At 36.3% G+C, this 27510-nt stretch overlaps 1 pseudogene across 1 annotated transcript in view; it reads right to left on the bottom strand.

The window, feature by feature from the left end:
* LOC143244439 (protein kinase C, brain isozyme-like) overlaps positions 1-25929 on the bottom strand; it is a 79991-nt pseudogene extending 54062 nt beyond the window's left edge. The window contains exon 1 of the transcript XR_013025088.1: positions 25727-25929. The product of XR_013025088.1 is annotated as a protein kinase C, brain isozyme-like (transcript). The remainder of the gene's footprint in view (positions 1-25726) is intronic.
* Between the last annotated feature and the right edge of the window lie 1581 nt (positions 25930-27510).

The following is a 27510-nucleotide window of genomic DNA, read 5'->3' as shown; positions in this document are numbered from 1 at the left end:
ATTAGGACACAAAACATAAATGTTATGCCACGGACATTAGTTCATATTAGGACACAAAACATAAATGTTATGCCACGCACATTAGGTCATATTAGGACACAAAACATAAATGTTATGCCACGCACATTAGTTCATATTAGGACACAAAACATAAATGTTATGCCACACACATTAGTTCCTATTAGGACACAAAACATAAATGTTATGCCACACACATTAGTTCATATTAGGAGACAAAATATAAATGTTATGCCACACACATTAGTTCATATTAGGACACAAAACAAAAATGTTATGCCACGCACATTAGTTCATATTAGGACACAAAACAAAAATGTTATGCCACGCACATTAGTTCATATTAGGACACAAAACATAAATGTTATGCCACACACATTAGTTCCTATTAGGACACAAAACATAAATGTTATGCCACACACATTAGTTCATATTAGGACACAAAATATAAATGTTATGCCACGCACATTAGTTCATATTAGGACACAAAACATAAATGTTATGCCACACACATTAGTTCATATTAGGACACAAAATATAAATGTTATGCCACGCACACTAGTTCATATTAGGACACAAAACATAAATGTTATGCCACACACATTAGTTCCTATTAGGACACAAAACATAAATGTTATGCCACACACATTAGTTCATATTAGGAGACAAAATATAAATGTTATGCCACACACATTAGTTCATATTAGGACACAAAACATAAATGTTATGCCACACACATTAGTTCCTATTAGGACACAAAACATAAATGTTATGCCACACACATTAGTTCATATTAGGACACAAAATATAAATGTTATGCCACATACATTAGTTCATATTAGGATATAAAACAAAAATGTTATGCCACGCACATTAGTTCATATTAGGACACAAAACAAAAATGTTATGCCACGCACATTAGTTCATATTAGGACACAAAACATAAATGTTATGCCACGCACATTAGTTCATATTAGGACACAAAACAAAAATGTTATGCCACGCACATTAGTTCATATTAGGACACAAAACATAAATGTTATGCCACACACATTAGTTCATATTAGGACACAAAATATAAATGTTATGCCACGCACACTAGTTCATATTAGGACACAAAACATAAATGTTATGCCACACACATTATTTCATATTAGGACACAAAACATAAATGTTATGCCACACACATTAGTTCCTATTAGGACACAAAACATAAATGTTATGCCACACACATTAGTTCATATTAGAGACAAAATATAAATGTTATGCCACACACATTAGTTCATATTAGGACACAAAACATAAATGTTATGCCACGCACATTAGTTCATATTAGGACACAAAACAAAAATGTTATGCCACGCACATTAGTTCATATTAGGACACAAAACATAAATGTTATGCCACGCACATTAGTTCATATTAGGACACAAAACATAAATGTTATGCCACGCACATTAGTTCATATTAGGACACAAAACATAAATGTTATGCCACACACATTAGTTCATATTAGGACACAAAATATAAATGTTATGCCACACACATTAGTTCATATTAGGACACAAAATATAAATGTTATGCCACACACATTAGTTCATATTAGGATACAAAACAAAAATGTTATGTCACGCACATTAGTTCATATTAGGACACAAAACAAAAATGTTATGCCACGCACATTAGTTCATATTAGGACACAAAACAAAAATGTTATGCCACGCACATTAGTTCATATTAGGACACAAAACAAAAATGTTATGCCACGCACATTAGTTCATATTAGGACACAAAACATAAATGTTATGTCACGCACATTAGTTCATATTAGGACACAAAACATAAATGTTATGCCACGCACATTAGTTCATATTAGGACACAAAACATAAATGTTATGCCACACACATTAGTTCATATTAGGACACAAAACAAAAATGTTATGCCACGCACATTAGTTCATATTAGGACACAAAACAAAAATGTTATGCCACGCACATTAGTTCATATTAGGACACAAAACAAAAATGTTATGCCACGCACATTAGTTCATATTAGGACACAAAACAAAAATGTTATGCCACGCACATTAGTTCATATTAGGACACAAAACAAAAATGTTATGCCACGCACATTAGTTCATATTAGGACACAAAACAAAAAATGTTATGCCACGCACATTAGTTCATATTAGGACACAAAACAAAAATGTTATGCCACGCACATTAGTTCATATTAGGACACAAAACATAAATGTTATGCCACGCACATTAGTTCATATTAGGACACAAAACATAAATGTTATGCCACGCATATTAGTTCATATTAGGACACAAAACATAAATGTTATGCCACACACATTAGTTCATATTAGGACACAAAACATAAATGTTATGCCACACACATTAGTTCATATTAGGACACAAGAGATAAATGTTATGCCACGCACATTAGTTCATATTAGGACACAAAACATAAATGTTATGCCACGGACATTAGTTCATATTAGGACACAAAACATAAATGTTATGCCACGCACATTAGGTCATATTAGGACACAAAACATAAATGTTATGCCACGCACATTAGTTCATATTAGGACACAAAACATAAATGTTATGCCACACACATTAGTTCATATTAGGACACAAAACATAAATGTTATGCCACGGACATTAGTTCATATTAGGACACAAAACATAAATGTTATGCCACGCACATTAGGTCATGTTAGGACACAAAACATAAATGTTATGCCACGCACATTAGGTCATATTAGGACACAAAATGACTCCAAAACACCATATGTAGTAAATTAACAAACTTTTCCACCACGAAAAATTCATTCTCTCAAGTTGTGGAAGATGAGGCGATATGGCTATCATAAAAAAGGTCAAGAAAAAATTACATTTTGTCATGCGATAAGAGAACTGGGTACGATAGAAGCGCCACGGTGTTTGTTCCTGAAGATAACTAACCCATTCATACAACATGTGGTTCAAACGTTCAGGAAACCGATGAATATAATATTATAATAGTTGGTGTTAAGACCAGCATGACCATTAGAAATACACAGTCATGTAACGTCGTTGTCTGACTACATGGGAATTAGTGGTATAAATTCCATCGTGCGATTTTATATTCAAGCAGGGAGAATAGACACAGATTCGAATCTCAGTCACATCGAACATGCTTGCCCTTACAGCCATGGGAGGAGTCATAATATAACGGTTAATCCTACTATTTGTTGATAAAACACTAAGTGTCCCAAGAGTTGGTGGTGGATAGTGTTGACAAGCTGCCTTCCCTCTAGTCTTTCACTGTTAAATTAGAGAGGGCGAGCGAAGATATCCATAGCTTAGATATCTGCGCTAGCCGTCCCTAATTTAGCAGTGTAAGACTAGAGTGAAGGCAGCTAGTCATCACCACCCACAGCCAACTCTTGGTTATAGACGAATAGTGGGATTGATCATCATATATAATACCCCCACGGCTGAAAGGGCGACCATTTTGGTGTGATGGGGATTCAAACCTGGGATCCTCAGATTACGAGTCGAGTGCCTTTACCACCTGATTATGCCGATCTTCAACTGTAAGGAAGCCATAAAACTGACCATTGATGAAGTTACTCATTACTTTAGGCTTAAAGTTAGGGCTCAAACTATAGGCATAAAATCGTTTATTTGGACTTAATCAACGTACCAGGGTTTAGGTGAGAGTTGTTTAATTATAATTCTTTTTATTTGCTGTTGTGTAGTTTTATTTCTCGACAAAATAGGGGAAGGTATTAATAATAATTGATTTTCGAAGGTGCTGTTCAAGGAAAACACTACGGCACATTCTCGTAATTAAATAATTAGCAACAGATATTAATTATTTGGCTACAGTTAGTGTTTTCTTACTCAACAACATCCGTCTCCGACTTGTGTTAAACACGAGACGCTCAGAACAGTCAAGTTTTAATTTCTGTCCTTTTTATTTGTTTCGGTAAAGCTAAAAACACACAAAAAACTGCACAATGACCTGCTTGCACTGATCCCACCGCCATGCTTGAACCTTGATTTTTAAACTTATATAATCTCAGGCTTACTGCTAGGCCACCAAAGGGAAAATGGGCGTTAATTCTAGTATTTTTTTTACATTGTTTTCATAATAACATTAGTTGCAAATTGTACCGAGGTTTTGTGAAGCACAGTTGAAATAATGACATTTTAACCAGCTGACAATAACATTAATAAACATTTATTTTAGATAAATTCTAGATACTTATCCACTTAAGAGTTATACATAGAACCAGGTGGCGCTGGCTGTATAAATTGTCTCAGAACATCTTTTCTTGCAAGTGGTTTTTGTTTATAGTTAAGCACAAAGCTAATAAATGGGCTATCTGTGTTCTGCCCACCACAGGTATCGAAACCCGGTTTCTAGTGATGTAATTCCGCAGACATACTGGGGGAGCATTACAGATGGCGCTGTAACAAAATATGTTCTGGAACAATGAACCGTCGCTTAATACTTGACAGTCCAGATAGATCGTTTAATTACAGTTACGACAGAAAGTGTTCGTACCCCTGCGTCGTGAGTAGTTTTTCCTCATAACTTAAAAGTACCACGGTTAGATAATGAAAGTATAATATGTTATAAATATTATACTAACAAATATCTATATATTTTTTATGTAACTTGAACGACAAATAAACTGTTTATAAACAAATAACCAAACATAGGAGGGGCAGAAAGTGTTCGTGCGTCTACTTTAATGGTCAGTTGTGTAGCCTTTCAGCTGAATTACTTGGCGCAATCTCTTCTCATAGCTCTCTATGATCGTTTGACAGTACTCGACTGGTATTTTCTTCCATTCTTCTTTACAGAAGGCCTCCAACTCTTGCAATTTTTTCGGATGACGCTGATGAACCCTGGTCTTCAACTCATGCCAAACGTTTTCAATTGGGTTGAGATCGGATGACTGCGATGGCCACTCTAGAACGCTTATATGGTTCCTCTGCAACCAGGATTGCACATATTTCGATGTGTGCTTAGGGTCATTGTCGTGCTGGAAGATCCAACGACGCCAAAGGCACATGTTCCGAGCATCATTCTTGATGTAAATACCCAATATATCAACGTACTCTTCTTTTTTCATGATTCCGTTGACGCGGTGAAGGCTGCCTACACCAGAAGAGCTGAAGAAACCCCATAGCATGATCAAGCCACCTCCATGTTTAACTGTAGGGACAATGTTCTTTGGAAGATTTCGTTACCCCTTCTAACTGAAAATATAGCGAACATCATTGTGGCCGAAAAGCTCGATTTTAGTCTCGTCTGACTAAAGAATACTTTTCCAATCGGTAAAGGGTTTATCTACATGCTTTCTTGCATACTTCAATCGTGCTTCTAAATGAACAGGTTTTAAATATGGAGTTCTACGAGGACGGCATGCTTTGAACCCAGAAGAGCGTAACATGTTCGTAACTGTAGAGGTGCTTACTTCAACCCCAGTTTCCCTTACCAGCTTCTGTATGTCATTACGTGTTAAACGAGGGTTCCTACTAACTTCTCTGAGAACCTTCCTCTTGGTTCTCTCTGGAATTTTGTGGGGCGTCCGGAACGAGAGAGGTTAGCAGTTGATCCTGTAAGCTTAAACTTGGCAATTATGCTTTGAACAGTAGATTTCGGCACATTACGTTGTGTAGCGATACCGGAAAGAGACACACGAGACTTGTATTTTACAATAATTCGGTTTTTTAAATTACTGGACAGTTGTTTCCTGTTCGTCATGATGACCAAGCAGATAATGACGGAGACGGCGCTAAATTGCCGGAAGTACATTTTTTGCTGGCTAAATTCCAATAATTATGAACCCAGTGTCTAATTCTGAATGGTGTAATGTAGTTTATTCGCCAAACTAAACAAAATTTTTACGGGAATATAAGTTTTTTCACACGTTCTGAACTGTACGAACACTTTCTGCTCCTCCTATTTTTGGTCATTTGTTTATAAACAGTTTATTTGTCGTTTAATTTACATAAAAATGTAAGTAGATATGTGTTAGTACAATATTTATAATATATAATACGTCTATTAGCCTAATCGTGATACTTTTCAAGTTATGAGCAAAAAACTACTCGGGACGCAGGGTACGAACACTTTCTGTCGTAACTGTACAACGAATTATGACAAGTACAAAAGTGTCCCCCATGGCAGATCACTACCATCGTTGTCGAAGTATGTTTACGGAAGCTGCAGTGTTAGGGTTACAGCTGATGGTTGCATGATAGAGAATAATATTACATTTTGTCTCACAAAATGAGAGCAGTTTCAGTTTATTTTACGATTCTTATGTTTGTTTGTTAGGCATGCAGCTATGTAATGGGCTATTTGTCCTGTGCGCACCTCAAATATCATCACCCCCAGTTGCTCAGCTGAATCCTCAAGGCTTCTAACGGAAAAATCAGTTGCGATACCTGTGGTATGTATAGTTCAGTTACTTGCAATTTTCTCTATTTATTGTTAAGCAAACAACTACGCAGTGGGCTATCTGTGCTGTGCCCACCGCGGAAATCGTTAGCCGGTGGCTCAGCCGTAAGTCTCAGAATTTAAAACGCTAAAAACGAAGCTTTGATACCAGCGGAGGGCACAGCAAATATGGCTCATTTAGATTTGCGTTTAATAACAAATAAACGATGGTGTCAAAACCCAATATTTATAAGCCCTGAAGTTTACTGCTGAGCCTCAGAAGAGGTTTATGATTTCTCCAGTAATAATATGCCCACGAAGAAGGGTTTATAACTAAAATTTATCTGAACTCATCTTGTTTTAGCAAACAAACTTAAAGTTGTTTAAGTGATGATGTGTAACAATGACGAATACATTCAAGTGAACATGTGTGCGCCATTTATTAGCATATCTGTGTGTGTGTGTCTAGATATAGCTGTCATATCCTCTGAACACAAGCAACGAAAGCACTTTGAATCTGGAATGGCATAATCCTCATGAGGATCCTTTTGTATTTTTTCAATTTATAAAAATTAACGAAAGAATAAAAAGTGTAGCAACTGTAATTCGCCTTACACTTAAAACATAAGTCATACAGAACGTAATGTTATGTTTTATTTTTTGAAGAGAGACACTTTATACGTTACAGCACAGAAGAACATGAAAAAAAAGACCTTCTTCCAGGTTCTTCCAACTCTTTTCGTGAATGAGAAATACACCAGCGAGGGATTATATGATGCCTCGGAGCAACACTTTCTCCTACGTACAATCGAAGATTTCCGTCCGCCGTTTCCGGTTGTTGCATGACTTAAATAAGCAAGTTTTCTCTCCGATCCCGTGAATATTTTAAACTTCTTTCGTACGTTTAAATATTTCAAGAATTCTACTCGGAGACGCTTGGCTATAGTCTCCTAATAGAAACGCAGCTAATTCAATGCACGCGCATAATTCTATAACATCGACACTCTACTTACACACACAATTACCTATTTTTGCACTTCGTTTTATTTTATCCAATCATCGTTATATTTTAAAATTAATATATAAATATAATTGTTAACACCTCTAACAGGTCAAGTCTTTTTTTTTAGATAAATATTTTGATTTAGAATGAGTTTTAGTTTCTCGTCAACCTTGATTTACGTCATCGCAGAAGAGGTGATATCAACCAGTCGTTTATTAAACGTTAAATAGTCTATTTTTTCTCGGTTTTTGTTTTAGTGTAGTAAATCATTATTTGGAAGAAACTGTCATTATTAAAAGCGATTATTCGTTACACAGTTTAAAAAAGGGGGGCCGTTTATTTCAGCCCAAAGTTATATACCGCGAGGAATTGAATCTCGGATTTTAGCGTTGAAAGTCCGTAAACCAACCGCTGATCCTATCTTTTGGTGTTGCTCTGAGAAGAAGTGTAAAATTGGAGTATGACATTCACTAAGTTATAATAAAAGTACCGTTCAAATATTTTCCACAAAATTAAACGAATCAGTGAGGACCCTTCCCCTGTGGCACAGCGGTATGTGACCGCTAGAAATTGGGTTTTGATACCCGTGGTGGGAAGAGCACACACAGCCCAATGTGCAGCTTTGTGCTTAACATATGAAACAAACAAACGAGCCAGAGGATAGAAACAATTATCTAAGTTCACCAATTTATAGGCCTCGCATGGTCTGGTGATTAGGACACCTTGACTTGCAATCTGTAGATCGCGGGTTCGAATCTGAGCATTTTAGTCCTTTCAGCTGTGGAGGCGTTATTATGTGCAATCAATCCCACCTTTTGTTGATAAAAAGTAGTCCAAGAGCTGGCAGTAGGTGTGTTGACCAGTCCTTCTAGACCACAATAGAGGTGAAAAAAGATCTCTTAGCGAAGTATGAGAGTGGTGTTCGCGTGTCTGACTTTGCTACACAACAGCTGATGTTGCAAAAGAAGTGACAGTGCTTACGAAACAAAGATCACAAACAATAGAAGAGGTAAAAAAACTGTTGTTGATTTGGGTAAAAAAAAAAGTTAGCTGGTGATAGCATTTCTGAGACCATCATCTGTGAGAAAGCAAAGCAGTTGCATGCTGACTTCCTGAAAAAAAAACCCTGGAATGAGTGCTGATACAAGTGATGTCTTTAAAACTAGTAGGGGGTGGTTTGAAAAATTTAGGAAGAGAAGTGGCATACATAGTGTGGTGAGACATGGGAGGGTGCCAGTTTTAACAAAGATGCTGCTGATAAATATGTTAGGGAATTTAAGGACTATGTAGAAGCTGAGGGTTTTATTCCCCAACAAGTGTTCAGCTGTGATGAGACAGGCCTCTTTTGGAATAAAATGCCAAAGAGGGCCTACACCACCAAGGAGGAGAAGTCACTGCTAGGACACAAGCCAATGAAGAACAGGCAAACTCTATTATTATGTAGTAATGCAAGTGGGGACTTAAAACTTAAGCCTTTGCTTGTGTACCATTCTGAGAACCTGAGGGTTTTTAAGAAAAATAATGTCCTGAAAAGTAAACTAAATGTCATTTGGAGGGCTAATAGTAAAGCATGGGTAACCAGACAATTTTATGGAGTGGGTCCATGAAGTGTTTGCCCCAAGTGTAAAGAATTACCTCCCGGAAATACAGTTGTCACTCAAGGCCCTTCTTGTAATGGACAATGCACCTGTTCACCCACCAGGCTTGGAGGACGGGTTGGTGGAGGAGTACAGTTTCATTACGGTGAAGCTCTTGCCCACTAACACGACTCCTCTCATTCAGCCCATGGACCAGCAGGTCATATGGATCTTTAAAAAACCCTACACCAAAGCACTGTTTCAAAGGTGCTTTGAAGTGACCTCTGACACAGAGTTAACCCTCAGAGAGTTCTGGAAAAATCACTTTAATATCCTCCATTGCTAGAGGATCATAGACAAAGCCTGGAGGGAAGTGTCTTTGAGGACTATGAACTCAGCCTGGAAGAAATTGTGGCCAGACTCAGTAGCAGATAGAGACTTTGAAGGCTTTGAGGCTGAGCCTGTTGTCAAGGATATTGTCTCACTAGACAAGTGTATGGGCTTGAATGTGAGTGGTGATGATGTGGAGGAGTTGGTGGAAGACCACAACATTGAGCTCACCACGGAAGAACTTCAAGACCTTCAGAAGGAGCAGCAACAGAAGGCATCAATGGAAGTGTCTTTAGATGAGGAGGAGGGAATGGAGGATGTTCCTAGTTCACTAATCAAGGAAATGTGAGGAAAATATGGAGAGTTACAAAGTTTTATGGAAAAATTTCACCCTGACAAAGCTGTAGCAAACCGCAGCATAAACCTTTTTAATGACAATGCCATGCCATACTTCAGAAATATTTTAAAATGCAGGCAGAAACAAACCTCATTAGACAAGTTTTTAGTGAGAAATAGGTCCAGTGAGTCTCAAGCAGGTTGTAGTGGTGCAAAAAGACATAAAAGAGAGAGAACCCCAGAAGGAGAGTTACCTGACGTTTTTATGGAAGGCAACTCCCCTTCCAAACAATAATAACCCTCCTACTCTCCACGTTCCTCACCACCTTTCACTTACGCCATCAGCTCTCCTCAGCACAGGTAAAGTGTAGTTAAATTTTCATTTATTGTTTTTTATTGTGTTTATAGTTTTTGTGGTTGACTTTACGCATGTAAGTATTATTATACAGGTATAAATAAGCAAAATATTTACTTAAAATGCTTCATAATGCGTAATTTTTGGAGGTCTGTAACGGATTAATTTAATTCCGTATTTCTTACAGTATTTCTTATGGGAAAAATTGATTTGGTTTTCGATCAGTCTTCTGGAACGGATTAAGTTCGAGAACCGAGGTACCACTGTATACATTAGTGATATAAACATTATCTAATGTAACAGAATATTTTTACACTTATTATCGTTTGAAATAACTTAGGATTGTTGGAAGACCATAAAGATACCTTAATACAAGAAGCTGGCACAAAGCTATCAAAAGTGTTACACACAAACCTCACTTCCTTCCAGAGCATGACTAAAGGATTAAGCTGTTGGTATCTTTTCTCCGGTTAACTATAGAGAAAATAAAAGTACAGTTGTAGTTACTAGAAGAACGAAATTTTGGTAAATTGTATGCTTTTTGTTGTTGTTTGGTTGTTGCGTCAGACCGTCTAGGTGTTTGTAAAAGAAAATAAATAAAAGTGAATGAACGAGATATTCATCTGTTTTTGGATCAGTGGTAAAATTGTCTGCTAAAGACTATGAAAATAGGGCTTCGATACTCGTGGTAACCAGAGCACAGATAGCCCGTTGTGTAGTTTTGCATTTAACAACAACCAAACCAAGACACACGTTTCAAATTTAGAATGTTAATTTATTATTTATTTGAGAATTTCGACAAAAGTAATAAAAGATGTATCTCACCATAGTTGCCCCTAATTTTGAACTTAACAGTACCCGCCGCCAGTTTAGGGACTATTATCATCTGATTCAATAGTTTGAGCTCTATGTTCAGTGACGTATTTAGGTATGAGCTAGAGGATGCTCAGTCCCAGGGCTCATGGTCTTGATGGGAATCCTATTGATAATTTTATTCTACGTAAAATTATTATCCCCTGGACCCACGCAACCTTAAATCCGCCACTGTGCACATTCTGAAAATTTTGTTTGGTTTGGTTTGTTTTGAATTTCGCGCAAAGCTATTCGAAGGCTATCTGCGCTAGCCGTTTGAGTACCTTAACCACCTGGCCATGCCGGGCCTTCTGAAAAATTCGGAACTCTACTCTTTTTTAGCAAATATTCGAATTCGCAGGCCAGAACGCTAAAAACTATGCCACGCCTGGGCTTTCAGTTTATGGATAATTATGCATTTATTTAACGTACAGTTTAAATATCCTCCGAATTACGGACGTTGTAAACATTTACCTTGACCAACCAACAACTAATCCTTGGGGTTCATGTTTGATGTGCGTAGTATTGTTTTTTACGACACAAGTTTAAAATTAATATTATTTTTTTTTCAGCCCGCCAGGATAAATGTTGTACGATATTCATAAGAATAACTGGTCCTTTTTTTTTTTTTTTCAGTAATGTTAGTACTCCCTGGATATGATGAAACGATATTCTGTGTATGTTCTGAAAACACTGGCACAGCAAGTTTGGTTTGGTTTGTTTTGAATTTCGCGCAAAGCTACTCGAGGACTATCTACGCTAGCCGTCCCTAATTTAGCATTGTAAGACTAGAGGGAGGGCAGCTAGTCATCACCACCCACTGCCTACTCTTGGGCTACTCTTTTACCAACGAATAGTGGGATTGAACGTCACATTATAACGCCCCTACGGCTAAAAGGGGAGCATGTTTGGTGTGACGGGGATCCGAACCCGCGACCCTCGGATTACGAGTCTAGCGCCCTAACCACTATAATGATAAATATAGTTAAAATTTAGTCGTCCATTACTAAGAACTTCTCATCAAAAACAACTTAACTAGAGGTGTACAGAAATCTTTCTCTGAGCACCTCAATTTATAAATTAATACAGAAAAAAACTAAAACCTCTGACGTTTAGATTTCACTAAATAATCAGAGATTTTAAGAAAGCCGCACAATCAGTTTCATTCTGTATTTGATTTATACGTCTTATGTTCTGTAAGAACGAGAAATAAACGAACAACTGTTATTTTCCGTAGTTACCAAGTTTTCAGATTTTGTGATCAAACAAGCATTATCCTAAAAACCTAGTCTTCAATAATTCTGATGGCGTGTTTTTCTTATAGCAAAGCTACATCCGGCTATGCTGAGTCTACCGAGGAGAATTGAATCCCTGATTTTAGCGTTCGTCCGTAGACTTACAGTTGTCCCAGCAGGAAACAATTCTGATGGACAGTTAAGAATTTGGCCGCCTTTGTTTCTTTAGAATTACGCACAAAACTACACAATGGGCTGTCTGTGCTCTGCCCACCACGAGTATCGAAACCAGGTATCTAGAGGTGTAAGTCCGCAGGCATACCGCTATGTCACTAGGGGGCGATATGATCGATATGGAGCTGTATAGAATGATAACAAATGACTTAAGATGATGACGAAGAACAAGTACTTAAAGCTAAACCTCATTCCACGTTTCTTAACTGTAACTAAGGAAAGTAAAAGTGTAATGGATATTTATTTATAGGAACCCCTGGAAGGACATTTTTATTCAATCTGTTATTATTAAATTGTGAAGTGGACAATCCCCCATTAAAGAAAAACAGAGCGGGCGTGTACCCCTCCATTCTCCGTGTACACTGTACCCATTGTTGTGTTGAAAAGTTGTTTTTTTCACGTGCATCATTACGTACACCTGGACTAATTCTACCGACGAATCTTTTACTCAAACGCAAGTGATGCCATTTGTATTATTAAAAACGTATTTATATTGTAGCGATTGGACTTTCATCCCAGCTATGATTAGAATTGCAAATTCCATCAGCTGCGTTAGTAAACTTTCCTGAAAAAGTTGTTACTTACGATCACAAGAAAGACTCAAACTATCGAAGAATGTAATAAAAATATCAATTTTATGGTTTGCTTGCTCGAGAAGCAAAGCTAAAAGCTAATGGATTACACGTACATACAATTTTCAGAACGTAACAAGAAAGAACAAAACGAAGAAGGAAGCTGAGGAGACAGCGATTTATAGAAACTCGCCATACATACGTCATATAGCTAGCAAGTAAGATATACAACGTTTACAAGTGTTATTTGTACGTTTGTTCGAGTTTTCTTCAAAGTTACTTGAAGACTGTTTTAGTTGTCTTTAATTTACGAGTGACATACTTAACAACACCCACTGCCAACTATTGAGCTACTCTTTATCAATGAAAAATAGAATCGGCCATCACATAATAACAATCCCATTGTTCAGTGACGGGATTTGAACCTATGACGCACTGATTGCGAGTCGAGCACTCTATCCAGACCATATCACACCCCAAAACTTCAAGAGGAAGGAATATATGAAGTATGAACAACAGGTAGGTAGAGCGATATATACTGATTTATGCATTATAAAAACAAAACCTCCCAAGCCGAGATTTACAACACTAAAATCAGGGTTTTGATTCCTCTCGATGGACACAGTAAATAAATGGATGTGGCTTTGCTACGAGAAAACACACAAACACTTAAAAACACAATTGAAACCATGGAAATTCATGGAATCTCGTAAGTTGAAAAGCGCTGTGAGAATAACATACTTAAAGTGAAAACCATCTGGGAATACGGTTCTTCTAACAGAACAGTTACGCGTTGTACGTTTATGTGCTTTTATTCCAGTGTACGAACCACAACTCTTCACTACACACAACTAGCTTTTGAGTTACGTGGTGACAGTCTTGAAGTTTACCAAAGTTACAGTAGGTTTATGTATAAATAAAATGGATTAGACCACATATAAAACATACGGTAGTCATTTATTTAATTTTACACCCCAATTTGCTCGCGGATTTACAACGCTAGAAACCGGGCTAAGATACCCGTGATGAGCACAGATAGCACATTGTGTAACTTTGTGCTTAATTACAAACAGAAATTTGTAGTTTTATGCATGTTTAGTTTTAATTAATGATAGTTTATTTTATATTATAAAGTTGTTTAGTAAGTGTACATACATTATACGCAATCTTTGAGTCACAAAAACAGTTTTATCACATTTATAATTCATACGTTGGTATTCCTAAATACTACTGCACTCACAACTGAGGTTCAGCTCAAAAAAGTGTTATCTCTTTTGGAATATATCATATTTAATGAGATTTTGGAAAAATATCTGTTCCCAGAGGTGGCGCTTGCGATTCCAACTTGAATAATGAAATTTTGTGTTGTTAAAATGGAGAGCAATAACTACTTAATACTTTAACATCTAAGACAGACCCCACTAGCTGCTGAACAAATATTAGACGTATTTAATAGTCATTTCTTATATGAAATGCGAGTGAACTGGCTCGGTAATATGTACCACAAGGGGACCATAATCATATATCCTGTTGTAGTTCCACTTCGTTTGTGTATTCGTTAAAGAAAAGGATTATAAGCTTTCGGAAACAAATTCGTAGCAATATCATGTAGAAAATGTTCCATTTCAAGTACCATTTAAGGTTCAGCTCAATATCTCACAGGTGAAAAAGGCGAGTCACAAAATGTGCAAGTTTTATAAACAAACGCGTTTAAATGAAGCACACACACACGCGTGCAGTCTCCATTTAGGGTAATCAAACCAATAATGCCTAGCTAAAGCTTTCTTAGACAAATATTTGCAGTTAAGAGTGATTTTAATAATATTCTTCAGGCCGAAAAAAACCAACTAAACATAATGTCTATGTCCCTGGATTTTAATAAGTTTAATATTTATAATCAATTTCTCATTTGATTATATATTTGTTTGCTTTATTTTTTAACTTCGCGCAAAGCTACACGAGGGTTTCTGCGCAAGCAGTTCGTAATGTAGCAGAGAAGACTAGACGGAAGACAGCTAATCATCACCACTCACCAACGAACAGTGGGATTGACCTTCACTTATGACGCCCTCATGGCTGAAATGGCGAACATATTTTAGCGTGACATGGATTTAAACCTGCGACCCTCAGATTACGGGTCAAGCGCCCTAACAACCTGGCTATGCAGGGATCTTATCGTTTGTAGCCCGAAATGTATAAATTACGAGTAGCGTGGGAATCGATGTCTGGATATTTCTTTTGCGCACATTTTAGTCCTACAGCTAGAATAATGTTTAATCCTGTCAGTACCACAACAGCACCAAGGATATTTAATTAATGCAAGTTGTTTGAGGATACAAAGGACCTGATGTGTTGAGGACATCATTAAATAAAAATGTTTATATTTACTGAAGAGTTGTTTTCTATATGTAGAAAACCTTCAGAGCTAATTCGATGATAATTATTCCACTAAGTTGGTAAACTACAAAGTTAAAAAAGAACAATAAGGCATAAATAACCATATGCAACATGGGTTTAAAGAAAATTCAAATCGACAGTTTACCATTTTACCAATCCAAATTTTGTTCACTTTTGAAAGCCAAAAATATTGGTTTACGTTTCACTAGCAAACTTTGGTTAGTCCAGTTCTATCAATTTGCTTTTGTGGATTTATATTTTTTTATTCCCAGTTTTGCTGTATGACATTACTGGTTTACTCTGAAATTTGACTTTCTAGTTTCATAAGTCTTGTGCTTACCAAGCCCTACCCAGTTTGGCAGTTTCTAAGGCTTGGTTTTACAATTTAGTGTTTGGTGTTGATAATTTAGTACCATAAGTTAATCGCGTTTTGTTTTCTTTAACTTTGTTTTTCATTTGGTTTAATTCTTAAAGCCTGGTTTTCGTTTTATCGTACTCCTGTGGGCTAGCGAATTTACATCGCTTAAGTCCAGAGTTCGATTCCCCGTGATGATTAACGTGCGGATAGTTATTGGGTAGCTATGCACTAACAACACATTGTTTATATATGGTTATCCAGTCTTGTTACCTCTAATAATAAGTTTGATTTTTCAGTTTCTTTCTCTCTCTCTCATATAACGCTAAGTGTTTTTAGCTGTTGTTCATTGCGTTTTAGTTTCATTTTTTTCCCTGTTAGATTGTCCTGTCCTCATTTCTAACCATTTATTATTCAGTTTCTGTAAATTCCTAACGCTTAGCTTGTAACTTTTAATTTGTTTTAATATCCCAACATTCTTGTTATTATTTTTATGTTGTTTCACCAGCTCTCCAATGACCCAACAGGAACTTTGAAGGTTTATAATGCTAATAACGGGGTTTCGAATTTTCGGGGTGGGCACAGCATAGATAAGTTAATTTGTAACTTTCTCCTTAAAAACAAACACTTTTTACTATTGGCTGGTTTTTCAGTTTCACGAATTGAAAACTTGTTTACAAACTTAGAGCCTTATCCTCTTTCCTTGCCCTAAATTTTACAAGCATGAATTTTCAAAAGTAATAGTTTTATATGGTTCTTGTACGCTGTAAAATTACAATTATGAACCCCAACGATAAATATTTTTTAATATTTTTTCATTGACCAGTTACATTTTTATTTATTTTTATGTAATTGTCACATTATAATCCTCTGACATAAAAATAGTAAAACGTTCGATGTCCTGCAGTAGAATAATTTTTGTGAATAAAAAGTTGCATGGGGTCCGTGCAGATCTCAAGTAATATACAGATTTGGAGCTTTGTGTCTTCATCAGGCATTGTGTGTATGGTTATTCATTGCGATAAACAGTGATTACATATTTAGATATCTCCTGAATTGAAGTAGTGCACACAACCTACTTTAGAGGCGTCTCCAGAATTCCTGTGCAATGCAAAAAGGTGTCAAATCTGCCTTTGAAGATCTAGGATTGCTTGACACAATACAGCATGCTGGTCAACGTTTTCCAGCAATGAAAAAACGATGTTATCTTTGCCCAAGAATCGCGGATGGGAAAGTCCGTGAAACCTGTACAGCATGTGGAAACCATGTCTGCGCTTCTCACTCTACACCCAGTGCGGTTTGGTTTGTTTTTGTTTGGAATTTCGCGCAAAGCTACCCGAGGGCTATTTGCGCTAGCCGTTCCTAATTTAGCAGTGTAAGATTAGAGGGAAGGCAACTAGTCATCACCATCCACCGCCAACTCTTTGGCTACTCTTTTACCAACGAATAGTGGGATTGATCGTAACATTATAACCTCCCCACGGCTGAAAGGGCGAGTATGTTTAGTGTGACGGGGATTCGAACCCGCGACCTTCGGATTACGAGTCGAGTGCCTTAACCACCTGGCCATGCCGGGCCTATGTGTATAGTGTCACGAGTGTTTGTGAAATGACTGGTAAAAGATATGAGAAACACTTTATGTTCACTCAAATTAACTTTTGCTTTCATGTTGTCCTAAATTTGACATTAATTTAGCTATGAAACAAAGTTTGATGTAGTTCGACCCCCTTGGGTCCTTTCGGACCCCAAACACATTTTCGTACAATTTGATGTTTTTCTTACATATTCGAGAAATCTGTTTCTTCATTCAGTATTTTATTAGTATTAATTGTGAGATGTCAATTAGAGTAGAAGTGGCCCTATATTATCGAACTATATGTCAATGATGACAATTTTTTGTCTAAATATGAGAAAATGGATATAAGTAAATTTCATATTTTGTAATAATAAGTTATGTATTTATAGTTTATTTGCACATTTCAACATTTCAACATCTAAATCATAGTTTCAATATTATGATCATTAAATATATGCGGGATCCATATGGACCCCAGATGTATTGAAAGGTGGACATTTTAATCTACACTGATGAAGGTTAATATTTGAATATAATGTGCAGATAAAACCTGATAGCAAATTGCGAATGCCTCCACACACATCATTCAACAAACTTGTTTGCAACGTAGAATAAATATTTCAGGAAGTACAAACATTTCTTATTTCTAAACACACAACTTAGAATTTATTACCATATCAATATTTAATGGTTATAAGCATCTTCACGAAATTTCATCCGGGTCATATTGTGCACACAGTAATAATATATAAATAAAAAACGAAGTTGTTTCCATTTTTATTACACCTACCTCTCAGACAGAGACCAAATGTTTAGAAATATACAGCGACTGCTTTCTTGGCTGAATTGTTATGCGAGATACTGTTCTCTCTTGAGTTATTTTCGTCTGCTTAACGAATGTAAGACTGTAACAGGAGCTAAGCCTACTTTATCGTTGCAATTTGAAGTTGCGCTCGGACTCAGCCACATGTACAGACAGAAACAAATACACACATATACATCCATCTGTACAGTCATTTGTAAGATATGTCACGCAGATTACGTGAGGATTAATTTATCATTGGTCAACTAACATATAATTTTTTCCTTCTTGTGTCACACTGAATTAAGCCCAGTTTTATACTGCTAGCACTGAATACAGAATCTTCGGTTTTATAAAGTGGTGTTTACAGTTACATTATTTTCAATAAAATATTTTTTTATTATCTTGAAGCACCTCAGTAAAGAAATTAAATTTCCATTGGGTTTCATGACCTTAAGAGTTCAAGTCTTTCAAGTCAGAAATTCAATTTGTCCTTAATACACTGGTATGAGGACGCACCGTCTCTTAACATTTTGAAAAGACTCACGTAATTTGCACTTGATGCTGTTAGTCTCGTTGCTATGGTAACGGAATAGAAAATATTGTTGGTGGAAGAGGACAGAAAGTGAGAGATGTAATAAGTTTAAGGTTATTGTTTAATAGCGTGGACTTGTCTGGTCGTCTTTACGTAGTACCTGCCCAACTTGGGCTTCAAGAACATGGAATTAAGGTTATTAAACTTTAAAATAATGTACGCAGAACACTTAAAGTTTAATATTCCGTCTTCAAGTAAATAGTTTTGGAACTGTATGTATTCCAGGCTTTTCTTTGCCTCTTTCGAAAATTTTGTGTCCTTCAGTTTGTGTTGATAAAAAAAAATAGAAGAGCAGTTAATAAACAGTACCCACCACAAACTTTTGATCTACTCGTATTTGACTGAAAAGTGAAATTTGACTGTCACTCTTATTACGGACTCAAGACTCCAAATTGCCCGGCATGGCCAGGTGGTTAAGGCACTCGACTCGTAATCTGAGGGTCGCGGGTTCGAATCCCCGTCCCACGAAACATGCTCGCCCTTTCAGCCGTGGGGCGTTAGAATGTGACGCTCAATCCCACTATTGGGTGGTAAAAGAGTAGCCCAAGAGTTGGCGGTGGGTGGTGATTACTATTTGCCTTGCTTCTAGTCTTACACTTCTAAATTAGGGACTGCTAGCGCAGATAGCACTCGTGTACCTTTGCGCAAAATTCAAAACAAATCAAACCAAGACTCAAAACTACTGATCACGTTTTGGAACCAACTGTCCACAAACGTTTTCGTAGGTTCGGCTCAACTTTTCTGCCGATGTATAAAATGCACGTTAGGGTTCGTTATGTTTGAATATAAATAATTCTCTAAGTAATATATAAAAACTAAATAAGCGTTAGAAAAGTACTGATCTATGAAGGAAAAGAAATTTGACCTTAAATGCAATAAAACCTCATAAATATATCCTTTTTTGTTACTTTACATTACTTTAATTATGCTGTTGTGTAGTAGGATTTAAAACTATTTTACAGAAATATTTACACTTTTAAGAGTGTTTGTCTTTACAGTTAAGCACAAAGCTACAAAATGGATTATGTGTGCTGTGACTACCATTGTTATCGAAACTCGGTTTTGAGCGTTAGAAGCCGCCAGACTTCCCGCTGTGCCACGGAGAAGGGGAGAAGTTTTAAGAACACATATTTCAAAATAAACTACCTCCACAAAAATACAAGTTTGTTATACGTAATAAATATGATACTGAACTTCAAAAATTACGTTTACACTTGTTTGGCTGTTGTTAAGCTCTGACCACACCTCTCTCACTTTCTGTTCTCTTCCACCAACAATATTTTCTATCGAAACCCGTCTTTTAGCGTCATAAACCTATTTAACTGATTGTGATTTTTTTATAGCAGGCTTCTATAGAAACAAATATCGTGGTTATAACATTTCAAAACGCTGTTTATCATATCAGAAATTTTAAAAATTAGCAGTCAGTTTCTATTTCACCTTTATTATTATTATTCACTTATGTATAAAAACCCTTGCCATTGGCTAGAAAATATTTATTGCACACCAACAGGAGTATCCGTTTCATGGACGGAACGTATGTTAACTCGTGATTAATGAAAGGTTACCTTAGAACACGAAACGTTGTTTCCTTTATATGTAGTTGTAAAAGACTCCCATAACAAAAATTGCGAAATGCGAAATGAAAGTTTCCATATCTTTTCGCATGGGTTCAAATCTTCGTGCCAAATTTGAAGATCCATCAACAGAGGACGAAGTAGTGGTAGAAAACATCCATATGAATCGAAACACGCAAAAACTGAAACTTAAATTATACATCTGAGACGCATTACTTGTAGTATACGTGGGACAACGAAATTATAAAAATTAGGATTTAGTTTGTCACCTACATACCGATACACGTTTTTTTTCTTTCTTTCTCCTGAACTGTTTGTTCGCGGAAAGCTATTCTAAGGATTCGCGGTACAGCCAGTCTTTAAAGCTTCTCGATCACTCGGAAAAAAACAAAACAGAACGGATTGATGATTCTTTTATTTGACAAGAAGTACTTATGTACTGTGTCTATGAGGATTGAATTACGCTTCGGTTGTCGAGTCCTCATTAGTTCACGTAGGTCGACTTCTTCACTACAACATTCTTAAAAAACATCACATCAACTACAATGTAAGCTGCATAAAACTACTTGAAACTAGGGAAGAAACTTGATCAAAATCATTAGTTTGTGGTACCAATTGAAGATATATATTAGCACTGTGTTACAAAATAGAGATATTCACGATTTTTTTCATGTTTTGAACAAGCGAACTGGTTGGAGCCACTTGGGCTAAACGGTTTATTTACAGTAACTGACTCCGAATGAAATAAAGAATGTAAACATAAAACTAATAGGTTTTCATTCTAGAAAGGTTATCGGGAGATGATTTTTTTTCTACGGTTAATAATTTTTAGGCTTAAAATAAATAAAATAATATATTGTTTACCGGTTACCAGGAGTCAAAAATATAAGGAGACAAAGTTTCATGTTATTGGCTTTAACAGACTCGCAAGAGAAAAAACAAATGCGCATGTTAACAGAATCATGTCGCTCCGTTCATGAATTAGCACAGAAATGGAAGACAGCCAAATTCACACCTCGCTAACATAGCAACTGGTAATGTGTGTGTAAAAAAGTAGGCGTACTTGTAATTTATTAAGAGTAAAACTGAATGTTATTCACCAAATCGTTATTTACAGAATTTTCTTGCGACTAGAGGGACTATTTGTTGGTTACACAGAATGGCAGACAGTGGTGTCTTGGTTTACGGCTCTTCATTTGCTAGTTAAACTCAATGATAAAAAGTAATAATAAATGTCAGTAAAAGTTTCGGTAGCTTTGTTTTGGGTTAAGACGACGATTTTAACTGTTTTGGTAAATTTTATCCATCATCAGAAACCACAGGCATGAAGAAACATGATTTTCCCAAGAGTCATGGCTGCTGCCAGTCCTATAGAGCAGTGTTTAGTAACCACTTGGCCTATCCGTGGTACTTCAAGAAAACAAATAAACAAATTACTAGCAGAATATTAGTGTGTAAGTCGTAATGGTTGTCGTTGAACTTGAATTTTAGTGGTTGGAGGCGGTTAAGAGAAGCAGAGAGCTGGTCTCTGGTGTCCAAAAGGGTTAGGAATATATGTGTATTTTCTTATAACAAAGCCACATCGGGCTATTGGCTGAGGAGGCTTAAGAAAGGCCGATATAGCGTATTAAAGATACTTTATCGGTTTAGTTTCATATCGCTGATTAGTTGCACTGTGTTCTGTTTTTCATGATAGTTTTATTTTAATCGCGGTAATTGAAATGATTTCATCACAGTTATTCTGAAAAAAAACAACAAAAACAAAACCTAGTATTACTTTTAATTATATTATACTCATATAGCATTTGTAAGAAACAGGAAGAATAATTAGTGTCCTTGTGTTTCTAACTCAGATATAGCCCTCTGGTAACTGTAATAAAAACTGTTAGGCTTCGGTTGTCACTGTACTTTAAGAAAACAGTTTCAGTTAGAAAATTTTACAAATGTGTTTGAACATTGTAAAAACAATCGATAATTCTACGTACCTTCATTCTGACATCCCACCCTCTCAACTTATACGTATGTGAATAGGTGGAACTTCTAGGAAAGTGTGATAGAAAGCAAACTATATTCGCTATACCGAGTGCCAATAAAATCTTTCGCACAATACCGGCTATCACCAGTCCGGCTGGGAGTCGATAGACACGGTCACGCTAGTGGTTGTGACGCTCGCTACATATGAATATTTCAAGGCTGCGTTAATAACAGTTATTATGGTGTGAACTAGATTAAGCAGATAAAGCTTTAATTATCATATCTATATTAGAAATTTAAAACCATAACTAGGGTAAAGATTAAAGATGGGTTTAGTCTAATACTGAAAGTATTGTAAACTCATACCTCGCTGGATACAATAAATACATTAGATAAATTATAATTATAATGCTTAAAAAGGTAAGCGGTCCAATAAAGACTGTAACTGAAAGGAATCCAAGAATACTTCATCAGGAATAAATGGCAGAGTACTGACATTAATACCTCTTTAATATATTTGATTAGTTCTACTTCAGTATTTGATATAAATACTACTATTGAGACAGTTTTATCTCGATATCCGTCTGACCAAGAGAAAAAAATGAAACAAAGATACCGTTGTTGTTTTGTTTATTTTCCTCAACAGAAAGTGTTAACACAATACACTGCCGTGCTTGAGTGTTTTCATTAACTGTTTAATCTCGGCCAGATCCTGGACGTTTCTAACCTTTCAGGGTATACGATCACTTATTACCAAAGAAGGTAATAAATAATCATAGTATCTGTTGTCACAAGAGAATAGATTCAAGTGATCACAGTGGCTCAGAGGCAAGTCTGAGGGTCATAGTGCTAAAAATCGGGTTTCGATACTTGAGATGGACACAGCACAGATAACCCATCGTGTAGCTTTAAGCTTAACAACATAGATAAACCTTTCGGGACATTCCAGTGTCGTTTCACTCTAGCGTAAGATAAGATAAAAGTAGAAAAAAATGAGTCAAAATCAGTCAAAATAAGGTCACTCCATGAGAACTTCCCCCAATTTAAAACAAGAAAATTGTTGAAGAAACTGGACTATCGCAGCACCCACTGGCGTCGAATTGGACATTTAATTTTTTAAAACTACTCTTCTTTAGGTCTGTATAATATAACACAGAATATCGTTTTTATGACACCATTGCTATATAACAGTAACAGTACTTGTGTCTGTGTTATGTCTGACGAAGGGTTTGTTTTGAATTTTGCGGAAAGCTACACGAGGGTTATTTGTACTAGCCGTCCTTACTTTAGCAGTGTAAGACTAGAGGGAAGGCAGCTAGTTATCACCTCTCGCCGCCAACTCTTGGGCTACTCTTTTACCACCAAATAGTGGGTGTGTACGTCACATAGTAACGCCCCCACGACTGAAACGGCGAGCATGTTTGTGGGTGACGAGGATTTGAACCAGCGACCCTCAGTGCACAAGTCCAGCGCCCTAACCACCTGGCCATGCCTGGCGGGATGAATACTTAATGTTAGTCTTACAACAAAAGCGATTTAAAATTTAGCGTGCATTGAAAGTTTTTATTTATAATTAATGATGTCATGGTCAAACAAATCACTTTTGAAACAACTTTATTAACTTACTAGCTGGGGTATACGCCATTGAACGGGAGTTATGTAATTTCATAATCAATGACAGGTTATATTAGGACACGAAAAGTTGCTTAGCTTATATTCAATTGTAAAACACGCAAATAAAAACCGCAAAACACAAACCGCGAGTTTGCAAGTATCTCCGCAAGGATCCAATAAATCTTTATACCAAAGTTAACGAAGATTCGTCAACAAGGGTCGAATTAGTTCTTAAAAAAACCCCGAAAAAAACGCCCATAGAATCCGCAAATTCAAAACTGAAAGTTCAGATGTACTCCCCATGTATCTCAGAACGGTTGATATGGGTATTAACACTTTTACTAATAAAGCAGAGAACCTAGGAAGGTCGAAAATTTGTTTTCTGTTTTATCAGTTAAAGTGTTAATACCCATATCAACCGTTCTGAGATACATTTATACTTCAAGTGGGTTTCTCGTCATCAAGAACGTGTCCTCCTCATCCTTCATGGACTTCCATATCAGTTTTGGTGAAGATCCATCCATACCTTGCGAAGTATTTACACAGACGTCCAACAGACGGTGCTATTACGTTTATATAAATTACCGGTTTTTCTCATTTTATTTATTTATATTTATCACAACACATGTACCTTCACATATAATCCGACCTAAAAGTATTAGCAGTTTTAATCTCTCTATTTGTGTGTTTTTTGTTGTTTTTTCAACACAAGCTGACGAAGTTAGCATTTTTTCTAAACGTACGGCCTCGCTCGCCACTTGGCCCAGCATGGCCAGGTGGGTTAAGACGTTCGACTCGTAATCCAAGGGTCGCGGGTCCGAATCCCCGTCACACCAAACATGTCCGCCATTTCAGCCATGGGGGCGTTATAAAGTACGGTCAATCCCACTATTCGTTTGTAAAAGAGTTGCCCAAGAGTTGGCGGTGAATGGTGATGACTAGCTGCCTTCCCTCTAGTCTTACACTAAATTAGGGACGGCTAGCGCAGATAGCCCTCGTGTAGCTTTGCGCGAAATTCAAAAAACAAAAACAAACGCTCGCCACTCACTTAGCTAGCCCATTACTTTTCCTTCAGACAAGCCCCGGTGACGCTGAGAATTCATGAGCGTTCCGTGTTTACTGACGTCACGCTCCTCACTAACATCGGGCTGTGCTCTACCGTATACATAATTACTGTGTTGCCGACATCATGTTTTCATTTGCTTATTCCAAGGTTAATCGTAGTTTTAATATGCTTATACAGCTGTTTAGGTAGTATTTAATATATCCGTTAAGCGAAGCCTAAAACATACCAATTTAATTCTAACTGGCTACTTGAGTAAAATAAAAGGTTCTAAAAATTCTTTTCAGTCATAAATACCCAAAAAAGTTCAAGTTACATAGACTTTTTTAATGTATGGACTACTTAAGGGGCACAGCAGAAAGTTTGAAGGACTATATATCGCTAAAGACCGGGTTTCGATACCTGCGTTGGGCACGACACAGCCAATTTCGGTAGCTTTGTGCTTAATAGAAAACAAATTAATTTGTTTAAGATTTATAATATTTATAAGGTCTTAATGCTAAACTATTGATTTTAGTTTTTACAAATTCTGCGTCGTATATAACATGTTTATTAACATTGTTGGATTTCGGTATAACTATTCAGTAATAGTAATAACAATTTTATTATTTGGTTAAAACTTCACGAAACATTTTGATATTCTAATGTCATTGTTTCCCCGTCTTGTGCTGCGAGTTATTTAACAGAAACGGTGACATACTAGCTGAAAAAGTACCGTTTTATTTATTTCTTTATTCGTGTAAAGATAAAATCCAAAGTTCCTCCTAATTAAGACAACAAATAAACAATAGTAACAGAAGTACTCACCAGATGAAGTCCTTACAGTGACTACAAAACGTTGGTTGCTTGAAGAAACGAGCGATGAATTTGTGGTTTTTGATGACAAATACATTCTTCTTCTTCAGGGCTCCTTTCCGCCCTCTCAGGCCAGGCCAAATTTTAACCCCTAATTCGTCGGGCGCAACATGCTCGACCTTGTCGTCTGCCATTTTCCTGTCTTCCGAAGCAACTGACGTAACTTGGCCAGGGCTCCTGGGAGTTTTATATTGGTAGAATCGCGCATGCGTCACGTGCAGCTCAACCTTAGCAACTGAGGCACTCGAAACACTTGATCCTGACAAAAAATGAGAAAGAAAAAGAAAACAAGAGGAAGATGCGACAAGCGCATATAACAAATATTCCTGATGTATAAAACACGCAGTAGTAGAGATGTTACATAAATAACATGAATAACAAATATTCACACGCAGTAGTTACATAAATAACAAAGGAACTTTTTATTCAAGTTTATCTGTTAGTTACGAACTGAACATATTTTCACAGCTGTATTAAATGTACTGAATAACCTTAACCTAGAACTCATGTCCTGAAATGCCACGAATGTTGTTATTCAAGTCTTCAGCTTAGACTCAGTCCAGGAAACCGTAATGAACTCACAATAAGAAAGAAAGTAGCTTAAATAAGAAAATACGTTAATGGTGGTTATTGCAAATGTCCTTGTTATAGGGTCACGTGCGTAGATTAGTCCATAGCAGCTGGAAGAGTAAAACAATATGCGGTAAAAAGCTTTAAACGTTTGCCTATTTGTTGTTAAACAACGGGCTGCTCGTGCTCTGACCATTGCGATTATCAAAATTCCATGTTTAGCGTTATAAATCCACAGACTTAATGCTAAGCCACCAGGAGCATCTGTGAAGCAGTTTTTATATTTTGTGTGTAATAAACAGAACACTCGCAAACATTCAAATGGAAATGATATTCGTGAAGCTAGGTTACTGCATTCTTCTACCTTTGACAGGACAACGACGTGTAACTGACTCAGATAAATATTATAAAGATGACCACAAGACTTGAGAAGGAAAGTTACTGAACATTTCGCTTTCTTCCTCGATGTTATTCCGCGAGACTGATAAAAGATATAGATGTAAAATGAGTTTGTTGTAAACAGATGCAGTATCTGGTATAGATACGTCACGAAGATATTATAAAGTGGAAATAAAATGATTTGTAACGTTTTATTTTATTGTTAAGATTAATTTTGTAATATAAGATTAAAATTTACTGAAACATAAACTATATATGTGTGTGTAAACCTGGTAGTAAATTTAGCTAATTAAACACACATTTATTACTTTATAAAAACGAAAATACATTGTTTCATCACTTAGGTACCCTCTTCGGCCGTAAACCCAATAATATCTCACGAGGTTCTCTCATTTTAGGAAAGTTAGATTAATTCTTAATCCATCTACTAAGTTAGCAATGTTAAATAACCTCCATGATAATAAGAAATTAAAAATAATAAAAATATATACAGTAAATATTGTAATAAATCTGCCAATGAAAGATTTGTTAAATAAATAATAAAGTACAATGCATTTAAGTAATTTTATTTTTATATTCAATGGAAATAATATATATCTTATGAAGGTGAAGATCATAGGTCTAGATTTGTATAGAGGAACGTAACTGTAAGTAAATATACAAACATTATACAAAATACAAGGTTATCTGATATCTTTATTCTAGTTTAACTGTAGTAAATGAAAATATTTAAACATTATCAATAGCTTCTGATGGAAATTAAGTTT

This window comes from Tachypleus tridentatus, chromosome 2, assembly GCF_004210375.1.
Source record: "Tachypleus tridentatus isolate NWPU-2018 chromosome 2, ASM421037v1, whole genome shotgun sequence".
NCBI classification, from domain to species: Eukaryota; Metazoa; Arthropoda; class Merostomata; order Xiphosura; family Limulidae; genus Tachypleus; species Tachypleus tridentatus.
The sequence above is the reverse complement of the archived record's forward strand: the minus strand, read 5'-3'. Positions and strand labels throughout refer to the sequence as shown.